This window comes from Urocitellus parryii, chromosome 1 (assembly GCF_045843805.1).
Source record: "Urocitellus parryii isolate mUroPar1 chromosome 1, mUroPar1.hap1, whole genome shotgun sequence".
Lineage (NCBI taxonomy): Eukaryota > Metazoa > Chordata > Mammalia > Rodentia > Sciuridae > Urocitellus > Urocitellus parryii.
In genome coordinates this window covers 90,059,343-90,074,387 of record NC_135531.1, presented here as the reverse complement: position 1 = coordinate 90,074,387, position 15,045 = coordinate 90,059,343, and the positions used below count along the sequence as shown (strand labels likewise).

At 38.2% G+C, this 15,045-nt stretch overlaps 1 non-coding gene across 1 annotated transcript; it reads left to right on the top strand.

Annotated features, from left to right (window-relative positions):
* The first annotated feature begins 9,084 nt into the window (after positions 1 to 9,084).
* On the top strand, positions 9,085 to 9,213 carry LOC113184583 (small nucleolar RNA SNORA44). The gene has a single exon (XR_003301018.2). It is a non-coding gene; the product is annotated as a small nucleolar RNA SNORA44 (small nucleolar RNA).
* Positions 9,214 to 15,045: the final 5,832 nt, after the last annotated feature.

Sequence of the window (15,045 nt, the reverse complement as noted above, 5' to 3'; positions counted from 1 at the left end):
GTGTATTGGTTAGCACACTGGCCAAGCGCTGGAACTCTGAACTAAATTAGAAATTCAGAAACACCCTAATCCACACTTATAATGAGGAGCCCTGATTTGTGATATAACTCTTTGCCTTCAGCACCCGCTGCTTTATCTTCTTAACCCTCATCTACCTGGGAGCCCCTCCACACAGCCCATCCCTCAACTCTCCCCTCCTTTGAGGCACCTGTCCCTTTACCAGAGAGAAGCCAACTCAGGAAATGTAGTAAAACAGATGAAAGTCTTGAGAAAGAAGCTGGGAAGCCTGGGGTAGAAAGATTGACTGGAAAGGGAGAGAAAAAGAAGAGCAACAAGCGGAGTTAATTTAAGGCCTGAGAAAGCCGTTCTGACATTCTCATTCCAGCATTATCTTTTGCCCGGCAGCTGCAGCTGTTCACCCACTTTCATCACGGGCATAAACAGTCCATATCTGCAATTACAAGTGCCCCGGGAGCAAGCATTAGTATGCTGCATACAGTCTGGGAAAAGGTGTGATGTTGGGCTTCTTCCTGCCTTAGAAGTCCCTAGCACACATGTCCAGGAACAAAGGGAAAAGAAGTGCAGAAAAGCAGAGCCTCTCTGTTGGATGTCAGAGCCCATGTCTGAAGGATGAGGTCAAATGGTTGTGTCAGAATCAAAGGAGAGGGGAAAAAGAAGAGAGAATGCATCGTTTGTGGCCGAGACTGATTTTTTTAAACCCATCTTAAAGAAATATCTACCCACTAAGAGCTCTGGGCTAATTTAAGGGGGAGGTAAAACAATAACAACAGGGAAGAGAAATTCAGCCTAAAGCCAAGCATAGGGGGCCAAGAAAAAAATAATAAGAAAAACTATCAAATATTTCTTCTCTTTTCCTCTCATTTCATCTGTTGGTTTGCATTTTGTCATCATCCCTTTGACTAGTTAGAATAGCAGGCCATTAGACCTGGAATAGAACACTCCATGTGTCCTGCCCAGGTTTTGATCTGTCTCAATCAAACTAAATGGCTCAGCCTTATGTAGCAACCTATTTTTTAGTACTATGAGAATTTGATTTATAAAGTCACCCAATTAGAAATTAAGAAGGAAACTCATAATAAATATAAAAGGACCTAAGCAACTAGTAATAGGGAACTAAGTAAATAAATCCTATATATTTACTAGAGGCTATGCAATGAGTGATTTCACTGTGCATTTCCTAAGCTAGTAACATATAGCTACAAATCAGGAGCTCCATAGGGAAGCTGTTGTAGCACAGGGGTCTCTGATACTGATAAAACAAGTTCTTGTCTGAGAAGAACTTCTTTTATCAGTATTTAAAAGCAAGCGCATTTCTGGCCAGGCTTGGAAGTCAGTCCTCCCATCTATGCTGTGCACATCCATGCCTAAGCTAACATGCAGATGTCAAATGACCACTTAAAACAGCCCTAATTCCTCACTGAGGACCGAAGTCCTGGTTCTGGTAAATTTCAAGAGATTAGGCAGACAACTCCTCTAGTAATTTTAACAATGTCTATTTTCTCCTTCCTTACTAACTGAAACCTAATTTGTTTTAGAGCAGCAATATTTCTTGAAACAAACAAACAACAACAACAATAACAACAACAACAAAACTTTCCTAACCTTCTTGGTATTTAAATTGGCTCTAAGTAAGAAGATGTGTAAGTGGAGCACATCAGAGAGGAAAGCTCTGTTGAAAGAAGCTGTCAGCCAGCAGGTGCCTTTGCCCACATGTGATGCTGAAGTGGAGTGGCCACCTTGTGACCATGAGGCAGTGAGCATAAGGTCAAAATCCACATGCCAAGAGCAACTAAACAGGAAGCAGAGCACTGGCTCCCAATTGGCATTGTGAACTACAATACCTGCTCTATGCCATCTGTCTCATATTTCAAGTCACATGCAAAGGAAAAGAATTTTAAAAAAATGTTCTTTGGGTTTTCTGTAACTTCTTCCAATCAATTTCTAACTTATATAAGAGGTACCCACTAAAATCTGGGAGAAGTAAAACCCTATGCTTTTCCCCAATCTTCCCTGAAAGAGAAGCCAAATCAGTATTTATTGGTTATTTGTGTACTGCATTGGAGAGAGCCCCATCAAAATTCACGTCCACTCAAAACCATGAGAGTGACCTTATTTGGAAATAGGATTTTTGCAGAAATAATCACGTGAAAATGAGGTCATACTGAATAAGGGCTCTCTAAATTCAATTTCCCTGATGTCCTCATAAGAAGAGGGAAATCTGGACAGAGATAAGAGAATGGCACGTGAGATGGAGGCACAGACTGGAGTACTATTATAGCCAAGCCCAGGAATGCTAACTAATACCAACAACCCCTAGAAGCCAGGAAGAGACACATGGAGCAGACTCTTCCTGAGATCCTCCAACAGGACCAGTTTACTGATAACTTGATTTCAGACATCTGGCCTTCCAAACTTTGAAAAAATAAATCCTATTGATTTAAACCATACAGTTTGTAGTACTTTGTTCTGGCTGCCCCAGGAAATGAATATACTTGGTTTGTAAACTATTTATTTGCAAATATGTATTTTTATATCCCATATATTAAGAATGGGAGACTGTCTGAGGAAGACTAAGGAAACTAAATTCCAATACCGAGCCCTGTAAGATAGGTGAGAATTCAAGGCTTCTTGAAAGTTTTATACTGTTATTGGTCTACTGTGGAGGTAGATGTGGCCAAGAAAAGGAAAGAATCCCATGCTGTGGAGCAGTAACTGTACCTTTCTTTGGAGTACAGCACCTATCCAGTTGAGGCCATGAGATGAGACTTCTCAGAATATTTGGTGAGCATAAGTCAAACATTATAGGAATAATATAATATGCAAAAGTGAACAAACTATAGTCCATTGTTTATTGGACAACCCCCATTTGGAAAATGGCATATATAAATATAGATTTTAAATGTCCTAGTTTTTAAATTATCAAGAATTTGATAAATAAGAATAAAATCCTACTCAGCAGAATACTATGATTATTACACATAAAATTATGGTAATTGTCAACAGAAAAAAATCAAGCTGGTTACAAAACAGCATTTATAGTATGTTTCCATTTGTTAGAAAAATATGAGGTAATAGAAAAATAAAGTAGAAAAAATTAGTAAAAAGGTAACAATAAATATGCTCTGATCAGAGAAGACCTTAAAATTGTAATATCTTAACTGAGCCTAACTGTGCAACTTTGCTGGTGCCTCTGGATACAACACTAAGCATGCAATAAACATTCTCAGAACAATAACCAGAAACCATTATTTCTAAAGATCCTTAGTAAGAAGTAAAATGCCCTTCTTTAGCAAATGATTAAGTTATATGATCTATTAAAAATTCTTTATCTTCAGATGCATTCAGTGAATGAGTCCCCTAATCCAAGAAGCAGCGGGCCAGCATTTCTCCCTGGTGGAACACAACTGAACTAGCAAAGGACAGATTATTCTTTTTTGCACTTGTGAGCCTGGAACCCTCTTTGAGCCCTGTAAATCTGAGTCTTAATGAACATTAATGCCTGAAGAAAAGGCCAAGTCTGGACTACTGGACTCAGGAGAAAAGTAAAATGTTCCTGCACCCTTGGCTGGAGGACAATTTTTGAAAGGAGATGGTGGACTGAGAGACCCAAGGAGAGGGTCACAGGGATCCATGAAGACCAAAACAAGACAAGCATTGTCCAAACTGCCTGACGGTGCACAGACCGAATGCATGAGCAGTGAGATGTCTGCATTGTAGCCGGGAAGCCAATAAGCAGAGAGTTTTCTATTACAGGGATGTCAAAGAGTAAAGCAGGTCATTGATGGACAGAAAGGGAAAAGGTATGAAAAATTAAATTAAACAAGATATTATTTTTCTACACATAAGTTAGAAAAAAAATTAAGAGGAAAAGGCAACTCAACAAACAAGACATGCCTGGACCACTTAGTCCTACAGAAATTCCCCAGCTCTGAACCCCTACCTGCCTGTTCTTCCACCAGTCTATGTTCAGCCTTCCCTACCTTCCTGTGTTTTTGTTGTTGAGTTATTGACGGTCTACCCTGACCTTCCCACAGCCTTAGTGCTTGTCAGTTCTCCTTGCTTGATCACCTTCTGTTCTTCCCCTTCACTATACAGAAAGAAAGTCTGAGACCCAGGGAGTCAGTGGAAAAACCAAGACCAACCTCCAATCCCCTGGAAGTGCAGCATACATCCATTTTCCCAATTTTTCAAGCTGTATCCAGAAGAAGGGCCTTTCTTTGTAGGATGAAGATATTGTCAGTAGCAATTACATTGAAATTCTCATGTGAAGGAGCATCTACAGATGTTAGGTTTCATATCAAGTGATTAAAGGCTTAAGAATAAAAATAGGCTACAGAAAATATAAGTTAATTCAAGCAAAAATATTGAGGAAATAAATGCCTTTGCTCTCTCAGATTTAGCCTATTCATTTACCAATATAAGCTCACTTAATGAAGACCTAGAGGCCATCTTGTGTAACATGAAATATTAATGATGGTCTTATGTGTCACCAAAGGCTGGAAACCAGAGGATCACAAAAACAGAATGTGGAAGAGGAACAATTAACATCAATAATTTGGACTACTTCCAGATGGCCAAACTAAAGGGCCTCTTTTACAAGTCAAAGTACAAACGGTGCAAATTGGTCAGAAAAACACATCACTAAAGATTAAGATTGGAGCCTAGATCCAATATAAAACTTCAAATAATTCAGAAATAAGTTTTTAGTGGAAACATAGAAAATTACAATAGTAGCATACCCTGACTTTCCCAGGCCTCAGTATGGGTAAAAAGGATCAACATAAAAATTTTAAAACACTGTAATTCCATCAATTTATTCTCTAGAATCATGAAATAGTGTCAATAGGCTGTCAGAATCTCAGTTGTTTCTTTTTTTTTCTTCCACCTTTTTATTGGTGCATTACAGTTGTACATATTGATGGGATTTGTTGTTACATATTCATACATGCACAGAATAGAACCATATAAATTAGCCAATATCACTCCCCAGCACTCCTCTCTCTTGTTTCCACCCTTTGGTCCTCTTCCTCTACTGCTCTCCCTTTGATTTTTAGGAGATCCACCTCCACTTTCATTTTCCTTTTTCCTCTTTAGCTTCTAAATACCAGAGAATGTATAGGACCTTTTCTTATTTTGACTTATTTTGCTTAACATAATGGTCTCTAGTTTCATTCATTTTATTGTAAATGCCGTATTTCATTTTTCTTTATGCCTGAAAAACTCCATCGTGTATCTATACCACATTTTCCTTATCCATTCATTCATTGATGGACTCCTATGCAGGTTCCATAGTTTGGCTATTGTGACTTGTTCTGATTTAAACATAATTATGCATTTATTAATGTAGTAGGTAATCTTAATTCTTCAAGGTAAATACCAAGGACTGGTATAACCGGGTCATATGGTGGTTGCATGCCTAGTCTTTTGGGGAGCCTTCGTACTTATATCCATCATGGTTGTACTCATTTACAGTCCTACCAACAGTGTGAAAGTGTTCCTTTTTATCCACATCCTTTCAAGCATTTATTATTATTCATATTCTTGATGACTGTCATTCTGACTGATGTGAGATGAAATCTCAGTGTAGTTTTGATTGGCAATTCCCTAATTGCTAATGATGTTGGACATTTTTTAATGTATTTGTTGGCCATTTGAATTTCTTCTTTTGAGAAGTGTCTGTTTAATTTATTTGCACATTTATTAATTGATTATTTAAATTTTTGTGTGCAGCTTTTTGAGTTCTTTACATATTCTGAATATTAATCCTTTGTCAGAAGAGTTGCCAGCAAAGATTGTTGCCATTCTATGGGCTCTCTCTTCACATTTCTAATTTGCTTTGCAGGAGCTTTTTAATTTGATGGTATCCTATTTATTAACTCTTGGCATTATTTCCTGAACTTTGTAGGTCAGAATCTCAGTTATTTCTGATTTATGTTCTTTCTTCTAACTCCTCTTTATTACTGATAAACATTCCCCCATACACCCCTCCAAAAAGCCATCTGAATGCAGTGGCTGGGAGCTGACACTGTGATTGACATCAAAGAAGGGAAACTGGATCCAGGCTAAGAGTGACCTGGATTCTGCCCTGTGTCACTCACCCTCCCTACACTAAAAGCACCATACTGGATGCTGCAGGGACAGGGAATTCCTTCCCCACAACCAACTTGTGTGACTTTGTTACCCAGTCCACAAAATACATACACATAAGCTCCTTGCTTGAAAAGGACTCTTTCACCCTTCTACCTACAAGTCTTCCTGCCTTTAGACTCAGACATAAGTCCATGGGCTGAGAATTCAGATTAGTACCTGTAACAAGCATCATCACACTGTCTTCCCCCTCTTCATCTTCCCTGTAGGTAGGTACCCATGGAAACTTCTTTTGAACAGACCTTATCACCCCTGCATGTGCATTCAAGTAATAGAGCTGTGCATCCTCCTACCAGCCCATCAGAAATGTTCCTTGTGTCCTGAATTCTAATAGTACTTGTTATGGTTTAGATGTAGTGTTCCCCAAAAGCTCACATGTGAAACAATGGTAGGGTATGGCTGGAGGAGGTGGGGATTGGCCATGGCTTTGGATTATTTGTTCCAGGCAAGTGAATTGAAGACTGACTCTCTCTCTCTCTCTCTCTCTCTCTCTCTCTCTCTCTCTCTCTCTCTCTCTCTCTCCTTCCTTATCACCAAGTAAGCTGCTTCCCTCTGCCACACTCTTCTACCATGATGTCCTCACCTTGAGCCCTAAGAAATGAAGTTAGCTATCCATGGGCTTAGACCTCTGAAACCATGAGACTACTTTACCTTTTCTCCTCTATAACTGTGCTGGTTTGGTCTTTTAGTTGCAGCAGCAAAAAAAGCTGACAAACAGAACTCATGGTTTATTCAACCACTCAGTCAGCACATATTGAAATCTACCCTATGTCATGTAATACAAAAGCAAGTCTCAGATATACAAAAGTAAATCTGGCCCCTATATTTATGAAGCTTGAAGTCCAGCTGGAGAATAAACATTATTCAAAAAAATGATACAAATTGACATAAATGCATAATGGAAATAGGGTGATAAATGATGCTAAGGAAGAACACATTCAGAAGAAATCCACCATGAAGAGTGAGGAAGGTTCCTGAGGAAGTGACTGAAGAATCAGCTAGATGAAGAATGGGAGGAGCACCCCAGCCTCTCCAGCCTAGCCGAGAGTAGAGCTATGCAAGACTGGGAGGTGGAAGAGTGTTCAAGACAGTGAAGGAAGGAATTCAGACTGACGGTGATACTTCCCCATTGCATGATGATATAGTTAACATTACTGAGTTTCTATAAAGTACTGTGATAAGTACTGGGTAGCATTGTGTAATTTTTTTTTAAAGGATACAATTTGTGATCCCAAAGAGCTGCAAGTCTAATGGGGAAGGCAGGAACATTAACTTATAGAGGAATGTAATAACTACTATTAGAAAATCATGTATAAGGGACTAAGGGAGCCTCAGACTAGAGGGTCAGGCAGTGCTTGCCAGTTAGAGGTCATGGAGGGGAAGACAGAGAGGATGAGATTTCCAGGGAGAGGAAAGAGCCTAAGTAAAGCACAGAGCATGAAACAGCCTGGCCTGCTCAGGGGGCCACAGGAAGTTGAGTTTGGCTTATAAGAAGCATGTGAGCAGATGGAGGTCAGGAATGTGCAGGAGATGAGGCTGGACAGGCAGAAAAACTGGAAAGCCCACCAGGAAAGACCTGTGTGCAAAGTGAAGGCATCGAAACATTGTGAAAAAGTAATAGGGAGATAATGGAGAATTAAAAAGAGAAACAACGATTTCTTCTTTTGTTTCCTTTTGCTTTTTCTCTCCACTACCTCCAACTGTGAAATATACAGATTTCAAAAGAAAACCAAAAACCCATAGCGATTGATCCTGACTCTACTTTGTCATTTTCACAGGTTTATTTCCCCTGCTGGATGTTTGCACACAAAATCCCCAGGTGCTTTTTCCATGTATTACATTTCCTCCAGTTTAGTGAATCAGAGAGCTTATTTACTTTCCCTACCCTGTTTTGTGTTTGGGTGGACAGTAAGCCATTCTCTCACTAGGCAAAATTAATACTTTCAGTAATTATGTGGTCACATGTATGATATAGATAGATGCTACATTGAAACAAGTTTTGTTTAATATCATGATTTATTTTTTGAACATTAAAAATGAAAAAAAAAATTTGAAAAAAAATGATAGCTCTTACTCTTAAGCTGAGTAATTTAGAACACAAATCATTTCCCATATTTTAAATATTGTGTCTGACACATACAAAATTTAGCAACATGTTGTGTTATAAAGCATTATAATATATTAAATTCCCAAGAACCTACAATCCCACGGACACATCATGAACAAGATGCATGTGTGCATTCCTGCTCTATCTCATCTCATTTCCCCATCCTCCACCAAAGGAGAGAATGGCGCTATTATGAATTTTGTGTCTATCTTTACTTCACTTTTTTAAAATAGCTGTACTAAAAGTGTATATATGTCTAGGGACTAGGGTTGTGGCTCAGCGGTAGAGCACCTGCCTTGCACGTGTGAGGCACTAGGTTCCATCCTCAACACCACATAAAAACAAATAAACAAAATAAAGGTATTGTGTCTATCTACAACTAAAAAAAAATTAAAGTGTATATGTGTCTAAACATATTGCTTAATTTTCTGTGTTTTTGAATTGTCTTAATGGTGTTGTACTATCTATGATTTCATGGGCCTGCATTTTTAACTTAATATTAGATATCTATGATTTATATGATACTGAGTATAGCTATGGATCATTTGTTCTCAGTCCTGTATAATATTTCATTGTATAAATATAATACAATTTATACAACCATTCTCCTGATACTGAATTCTAATTAATTTCCTTTCATGACTCCTATAAACTGTTATGAGCCTCTCTCCTGGAAACATGTACAAGATTTTCTCTGGGATTGCTGAGATAGGGTGTCTCCATGTTCATATTTCCAAGAAAATATCAAGGTGTTTTCCAAAAATGATTATCTAATATACCTTTACAATACCCTAATTTAAAGAAATTCCCAGCATGTTTCCCTGGCAGTCACTCTTTGTGGCCATGGACTCTCCAACTACATGCAAGAGCAACATGGGAAACACTGACAGCTTCAGTCAGCACAATAGCTGCAGCTGCCACTCACCTTTCCCATGATGTATCAGGAGGGAAAAAAAATCCTACTGTTCTATATTCTCTCCCAAACTTTGTGAATTACAGCAATAAAAATTTAAAAAAAAATAGACTCAGGCTACATTTTGGAGATATAGCACACAAAGACAGTGGTTAAGAAGGAAAAGTTAGAAATGATTCACTATTTACTTTTTAATATTCACTAAAATAATAAGTACAATATTTCAGTTTGGTCATTGTTTTAGTCAGTTTTTTTTTTCCTGCTGTGATTAAAAGATCCAACCAGTACAACTGTAGAGGAGGAAAGCTTTATTTAGGGTCTGTTTCAGAGGTCTCAGTCCATAAGTGGCTGGCTCAAGGTGAGGAAAGAGATCATGATGGAAGAGTAGGAGAAAGGGAAGCAGCTCACATGATGATCAGAAAAGCAGAGAGAGAGAGAGGCTCCACTCCCCAGATACAAAATATACATCCCATAGTCATGCCCCCAACGAACCACTTCCTCCAGCCACACCCCACTGGCTTCCATTTCCCATCCAGTTAATCCCATCAGGGATGAGTTTGCTGATCAGGTTAAAGCTATAACCCAATCATCACTCCTCCAAACCTTCTCGTATTGTCTCATACATGAGCTTTTGGGGTACACCTCACATCCAAACCATAAGAGTCATAATATTTATTCTCCTGATTACTGAAAAGATTCAATAGGTTTGTTGGTTGGTTTGTTTCTGTTCCTTGGCCATCTACTCCCATGTCATTTACCTATTTTTCTATTCTGTTTGTATATGTGTTTGTTCTCTTTTGATTGGTAGGAGTTCTTTATGTATTCTTGATATTAAATATTGGTAATATGTGTGACAAATATGTCCTATTACTTTCTTGTTTTCACTTTCTTTATGGTGTTTTGATAAACAGATGTCATTAATTTCTATATAGTTGAATTAATCATTTCTTTTATGCTTAGAATGTGTTGTATTATGCTTAACCAAAGTTTCCCCACCCCAAAACTAGGAAGATATTTTCTTTATGTTTTTTTTCCTAAAGTTTTCCTTTTAGAAAAAAAAAAAGTCTATTTGTTTAAGTTGACTCTTGTGTATGGTGTAAGGCAGGAATTCAATTTCAGCTTTTTAAATGGATATCCAGTTATCCCAGTGGTGTTTATTGATCAGTTCTTTCCTTCTCCATTGATCTTTAATGCCCTCTGTGCTACATGTTTTCTATGGCCCTTGGTACACATTGATTTCCCTTCTTTGCTCTCCTTGTATCACAAGAGCTGGATACCAGAAGCTGAATTCTCCAAACTTTTTTTTGCCAGCAAGGTTTAATTATTGTTTGGGTGCTGTCAGAAAAAAATGCACTTAGGCTAATTTGGAAGAAAGTAGGGAGATAGAAACAATTCACTCCCAGCAGCAATGGCAGAGGAAATAAAACTTGAGTGGATATTTTATAGAAGCCACACTCTATATTCCCATAACAGTCAACAGTCTCGGGCAACAGTTGGGGGTGCTATGATCTCCGCAGAGTGTCCTATATTTTGCAGGCCTCTAAGCAGCTTCTCTGGATGGCTATGGCAGTGACTCATAAGCTAATGGCACTCCCATGTCTCAAATCTTTGCCCTTCCAGCCCCTCAATAATTTGTGCTCATCTATTTTCTTTTTTGAAAATCCTCCTGTTTGAAATACTGAATGTTTTTTGGTTTTTCCATTACACTTAAAAAACAGACACCCTGTCAAAGATCACAGCTGCATTTATGAGTGGGTCTGTTCCTGGGTTTTCTGTGGTGTATCATTTGTTGGTTTTTCTACCCGTGAGACAATCAACTGCCTTAATTATGGCTTTAGAATAAACCTTTTCAAAAAGGCAATTTTTCCATTCTATTTTCTTTTAATATACTGGGATTGAAACCAGAGTCACATAATCACTGAGCCACATGCCCAACCTTTTTTTTTTTTTTTTTTTTTTTTTTTTTTTTGATACAGAGCCTCACTGAGTTGCTTGCTTAGGGCCTCATTAAGTTGCTGAGACTGACTCTGAACTTCTTTTTTATCCTCCTGCTTCAGCCTCCTGAGCTACTCAGATTACAGGCATGTTGTTCCACGATGTCTGGCTCCATCCTATTCTTCACAAATATCTTGGTTGTTCTTAGCTCTTAGAGTCACCTTGTCAAATCCATTTTAAAAAATCATAATTTTTATCAGACTTGCATAAATTCAATGGATGAGCTTTCTTTTTAAGGAACATGGATCCACATTTTAGAAAAATAATTCTAGTAATGGTGTATTAGATTTGATGGGGTCAGATTTAAGAACAACCAGACCAGCTAAGAAGCTACATAGGATGTTGGGTGAGATAAAACAATGGGAACACAGAGAGTTATGCTATGTTTAAAAAATAAAGCATACGAAGTTGTGTTGAATAATAGGGGAAAGTTAGAGATGACTCAGATTTCCTCTGGATCCCAGAGTGCTATTCCTTAAGGGAAATACCAAAAAAAAAAAAAAAAATTCACAAACAAGACTAGTTTGGGGTATGTTGAGTTCTGGTGACTAAGAAAGCCGGGTGAATATGAGTCTGAAACTCTTGGGGGAACAAACATTCTATGTGGATTAATGAGCCAGCCATATAGAAGTGGTTGTGGAATAATGTACCACAGTTGAGAAGAAACCTATGAAAACAGTCATCTTAGATCACAAGAAGGAGATTGAGAAGAGTGGCCAGAGACATGGTAGAAAAATCAGAGAAGATAAGTATTGTTAGAGAGAGGGGGTGGGGAGAGGGAGGGAGGAGAGGGAAAAGGTTATAAGAAGAAGGAAGCTGTTAACAGTGTTGAATAATTTAAAAAATGACATGTATCCACTGGATTTATTAATATGAAGTTAATTGGCAGAAAGAATTTCATTGCTGTTTTGGGGATGAAAGACAGATTGTTTTCAGTGAAGGAAATGGCCAGAGAGAGGAGATGGCAGATGGAGAAGCTTCTTTAAGAAGTTTGACTGCAAAGGGGAAAATATAAAGAACAGTAGCTTGAGGGTGATGTGGAGCCAGAGGAAATTTTATTAAAGAAAATGTTTATATGTTGAAGGGAGCAAACAGAATACAGAGGAAAGAAAGGGATGACTGATCACCCAAGGTCTCCATCAAGCCAAGAGACAAATTCCAATGCAAATGGTTAGAAGGACACATGAGATTTGGGCAGTGGGAGGGACAATCTTTCACTGAAAATAGAAAGGACTGTGAAACTATGAGTTTTTAATACACTGGGGGTTTTAGTGAGAAAGGAATTATTTGTTTGTTGGCGCATTGAAAGGGTTTTCTGAGTGAATGTAAAGGTAAGATTTTATGCTGAGACAGAGAAGATGTGGCAGAGGAAGAACTGAAGAGAGTCAAAGTTTGGAACAGTTGTTGAGATGGAAAAGAGAAGCCACTGACTGGCTTTATGTAAAACTATTCCAAGGAGCACTGACAGTCCTGGTGACAGGGGAGAGTTTGCCCAAATTGCTGGATAATTTTCCCCAGTAGAGCACTGGGACTTGGCAGCAGCCTGTTTTATTTTGTCCCCAAACTTGTGCACCTGATTCTCACTATTAGAGAGAAATTGGGTATATGTCATGTGATCTCACTTGACTCTTTTTGCAAACTGGGATAGGCTGAGTGACAGCTAAAATTGCCACAATTAGACCTATAGGAAGAAACAGAAGAGAGATCAAATGATAGTATGTGACAGGCTAAAAAGACAAAATAATGCATCAAAATATATTCTTTAACTTTGCCTGATTTGGGCTATACCAGAAGGCAATGACATGTACAGGAGCAACACCTATTCTTTAAATATGGTTAGGAAGTTAGACAACACTATTACCAGTGACAACTGAAAAACATGGGGAAAAAAAAAAACCCACCATTCTAAGATGAATTTGTACAGGATGGTGATTAACCAGCTTCAGCCAATAGACCACATATCCTGCTCTTTAAGAAACTTAATAAAACTGTAGGACTTATTGATTTTGCTCTTCCTCTAGGCAGAAATATGCCAAGAATATACACAGAGAAAATAAATAATCCTGAGCTTTCCTAAGAAAGCTCAAGCAAATGTGGAGTTACATAGAGTCTCAAAGTGAATTCAGAGATAGGGCTGGTTCAGCATGCAGCTAATATTATAAAGATTCATTACTGAGTGCTTGTGTTAACAAAGATGAAACATCTATCATATGACCTGGAGATTATTTTTCTCTAAAATATACCCAGGAGAAATGGAAACAGAACAGCAAATTTTAAAGATGTAGGGATAGGCCATCTGTGAAGCAGATATCCATCAGGTGCCCCATGAGAGGCAGTTCTGGAGAATTCCAGGGGAATGGTTTGATACCTTGTTAATCACTGAGACTCCAACACCACAGACTTTACTGGAGAATGTGAAGAGGTGGACAGAATGTTCCAGAGAGAAGCTGTGAAGCACCAGAGCTTACCTCATGGTCCAGGATGTGAGTGACTGACCTGCAGTGGCTCCTGGAATAGTATTGGCTAAGCTGGCTGCCAATCACCCTCCATGCAAATTAAAAACAGTTTCCCATCAAAGGTGGCACTGAAACAGCTACAAAAATACTTACTTATTCAGTTTATCAAGGGCATGTATGAACTATAATCTATGGTGGAAATTTAGGAGAAAAAAAAGATGGGCGTGTCAAGAGGAACCAAATCAGTTGAGAGGCTGATGTAAAAGAAAGAAGAAACTTTCTTTAGACCAGAACAGGAAAACTGGTCTTTTGGCTGAAGCTCTGTCCACCCCAAGTTATCCCTCTATCAACCTTTCCCCTAGTTCTTGGTTATGGCAAAATTCCCTACTGCCCCAATGCTGCTGACCAGAGGGAACGGGAACAGTATTAGAGTTTCCAGAACTTCTTGACAAATTTCACCTGCTCCTCCTGACAGGAGGAAGGGCGACTCCTCTGCTCCGTAGACACTGCACTCTTTACAAGCAGCAAACAGGAGGGAGCATCTTTAATCTGATTACAAGTTATTAAAAACTCCTATAAAAATGTCATATTTAATAGGAGTTTAATTGGAGTTTAATAGTGACATATTAAAGGCTTTCCCCCTGCCTAATATGAGGAACAAAACAAATATATCAATTATCACTGACTTAAAATTGTACCGGAGGTCCTAGGTAGTACGCCAGGAAATACAAGTAAATAAAACATACGTCATGCAAATAAAAAATAAAACCGTTTAACTATTTGTCTTTCAGAGATAAAATAATTATATGAATTGAAAACTTCTTTTGTGGGGGACAGGAGGAGTACGAGGGGTTGAACTTAGGAGCACTCCACCACTGAGACACACCCCCAGCCCTAATTTGTATTTTATTTAGAGACAGGGTCTCAGTTGCTTAGCACCTCACTTTTGCTGATGCTGGCTTTGAACTAGTGATCTTACTGCCTCACCCTCGTGAACACTGGGATTATAGGCGGGCACCACTGAACTCAGGGAAAAATTCTTGAATTACAATTTACAAATTAATAAATAAATGTAACAATGTTTTCTGCCTATAAACTCAATACTTAAATATCAATAAATTTTGCATACATAGTTGCAGCACATAATTAGAAAGTGTTTTTTAATCATAGCTTTTATATAGTATTAAAAATCTTCAAATGCCTAAGAATAAATTAAAGATGTATAAAACCTCTACACAGAAGAGCAAAAACAGTGAGAGAAACTTAATGATACCTAAAGATGTAGAGGGATGTATTGAAATTATGGATTGGAATATTTGTTATTATAAAACTTCATTTTCCCCAAATTATACAGTGTAATTCCAATTAAAACATTAGCTTTCTTTGTGGAAATGACAAGAGCCAAG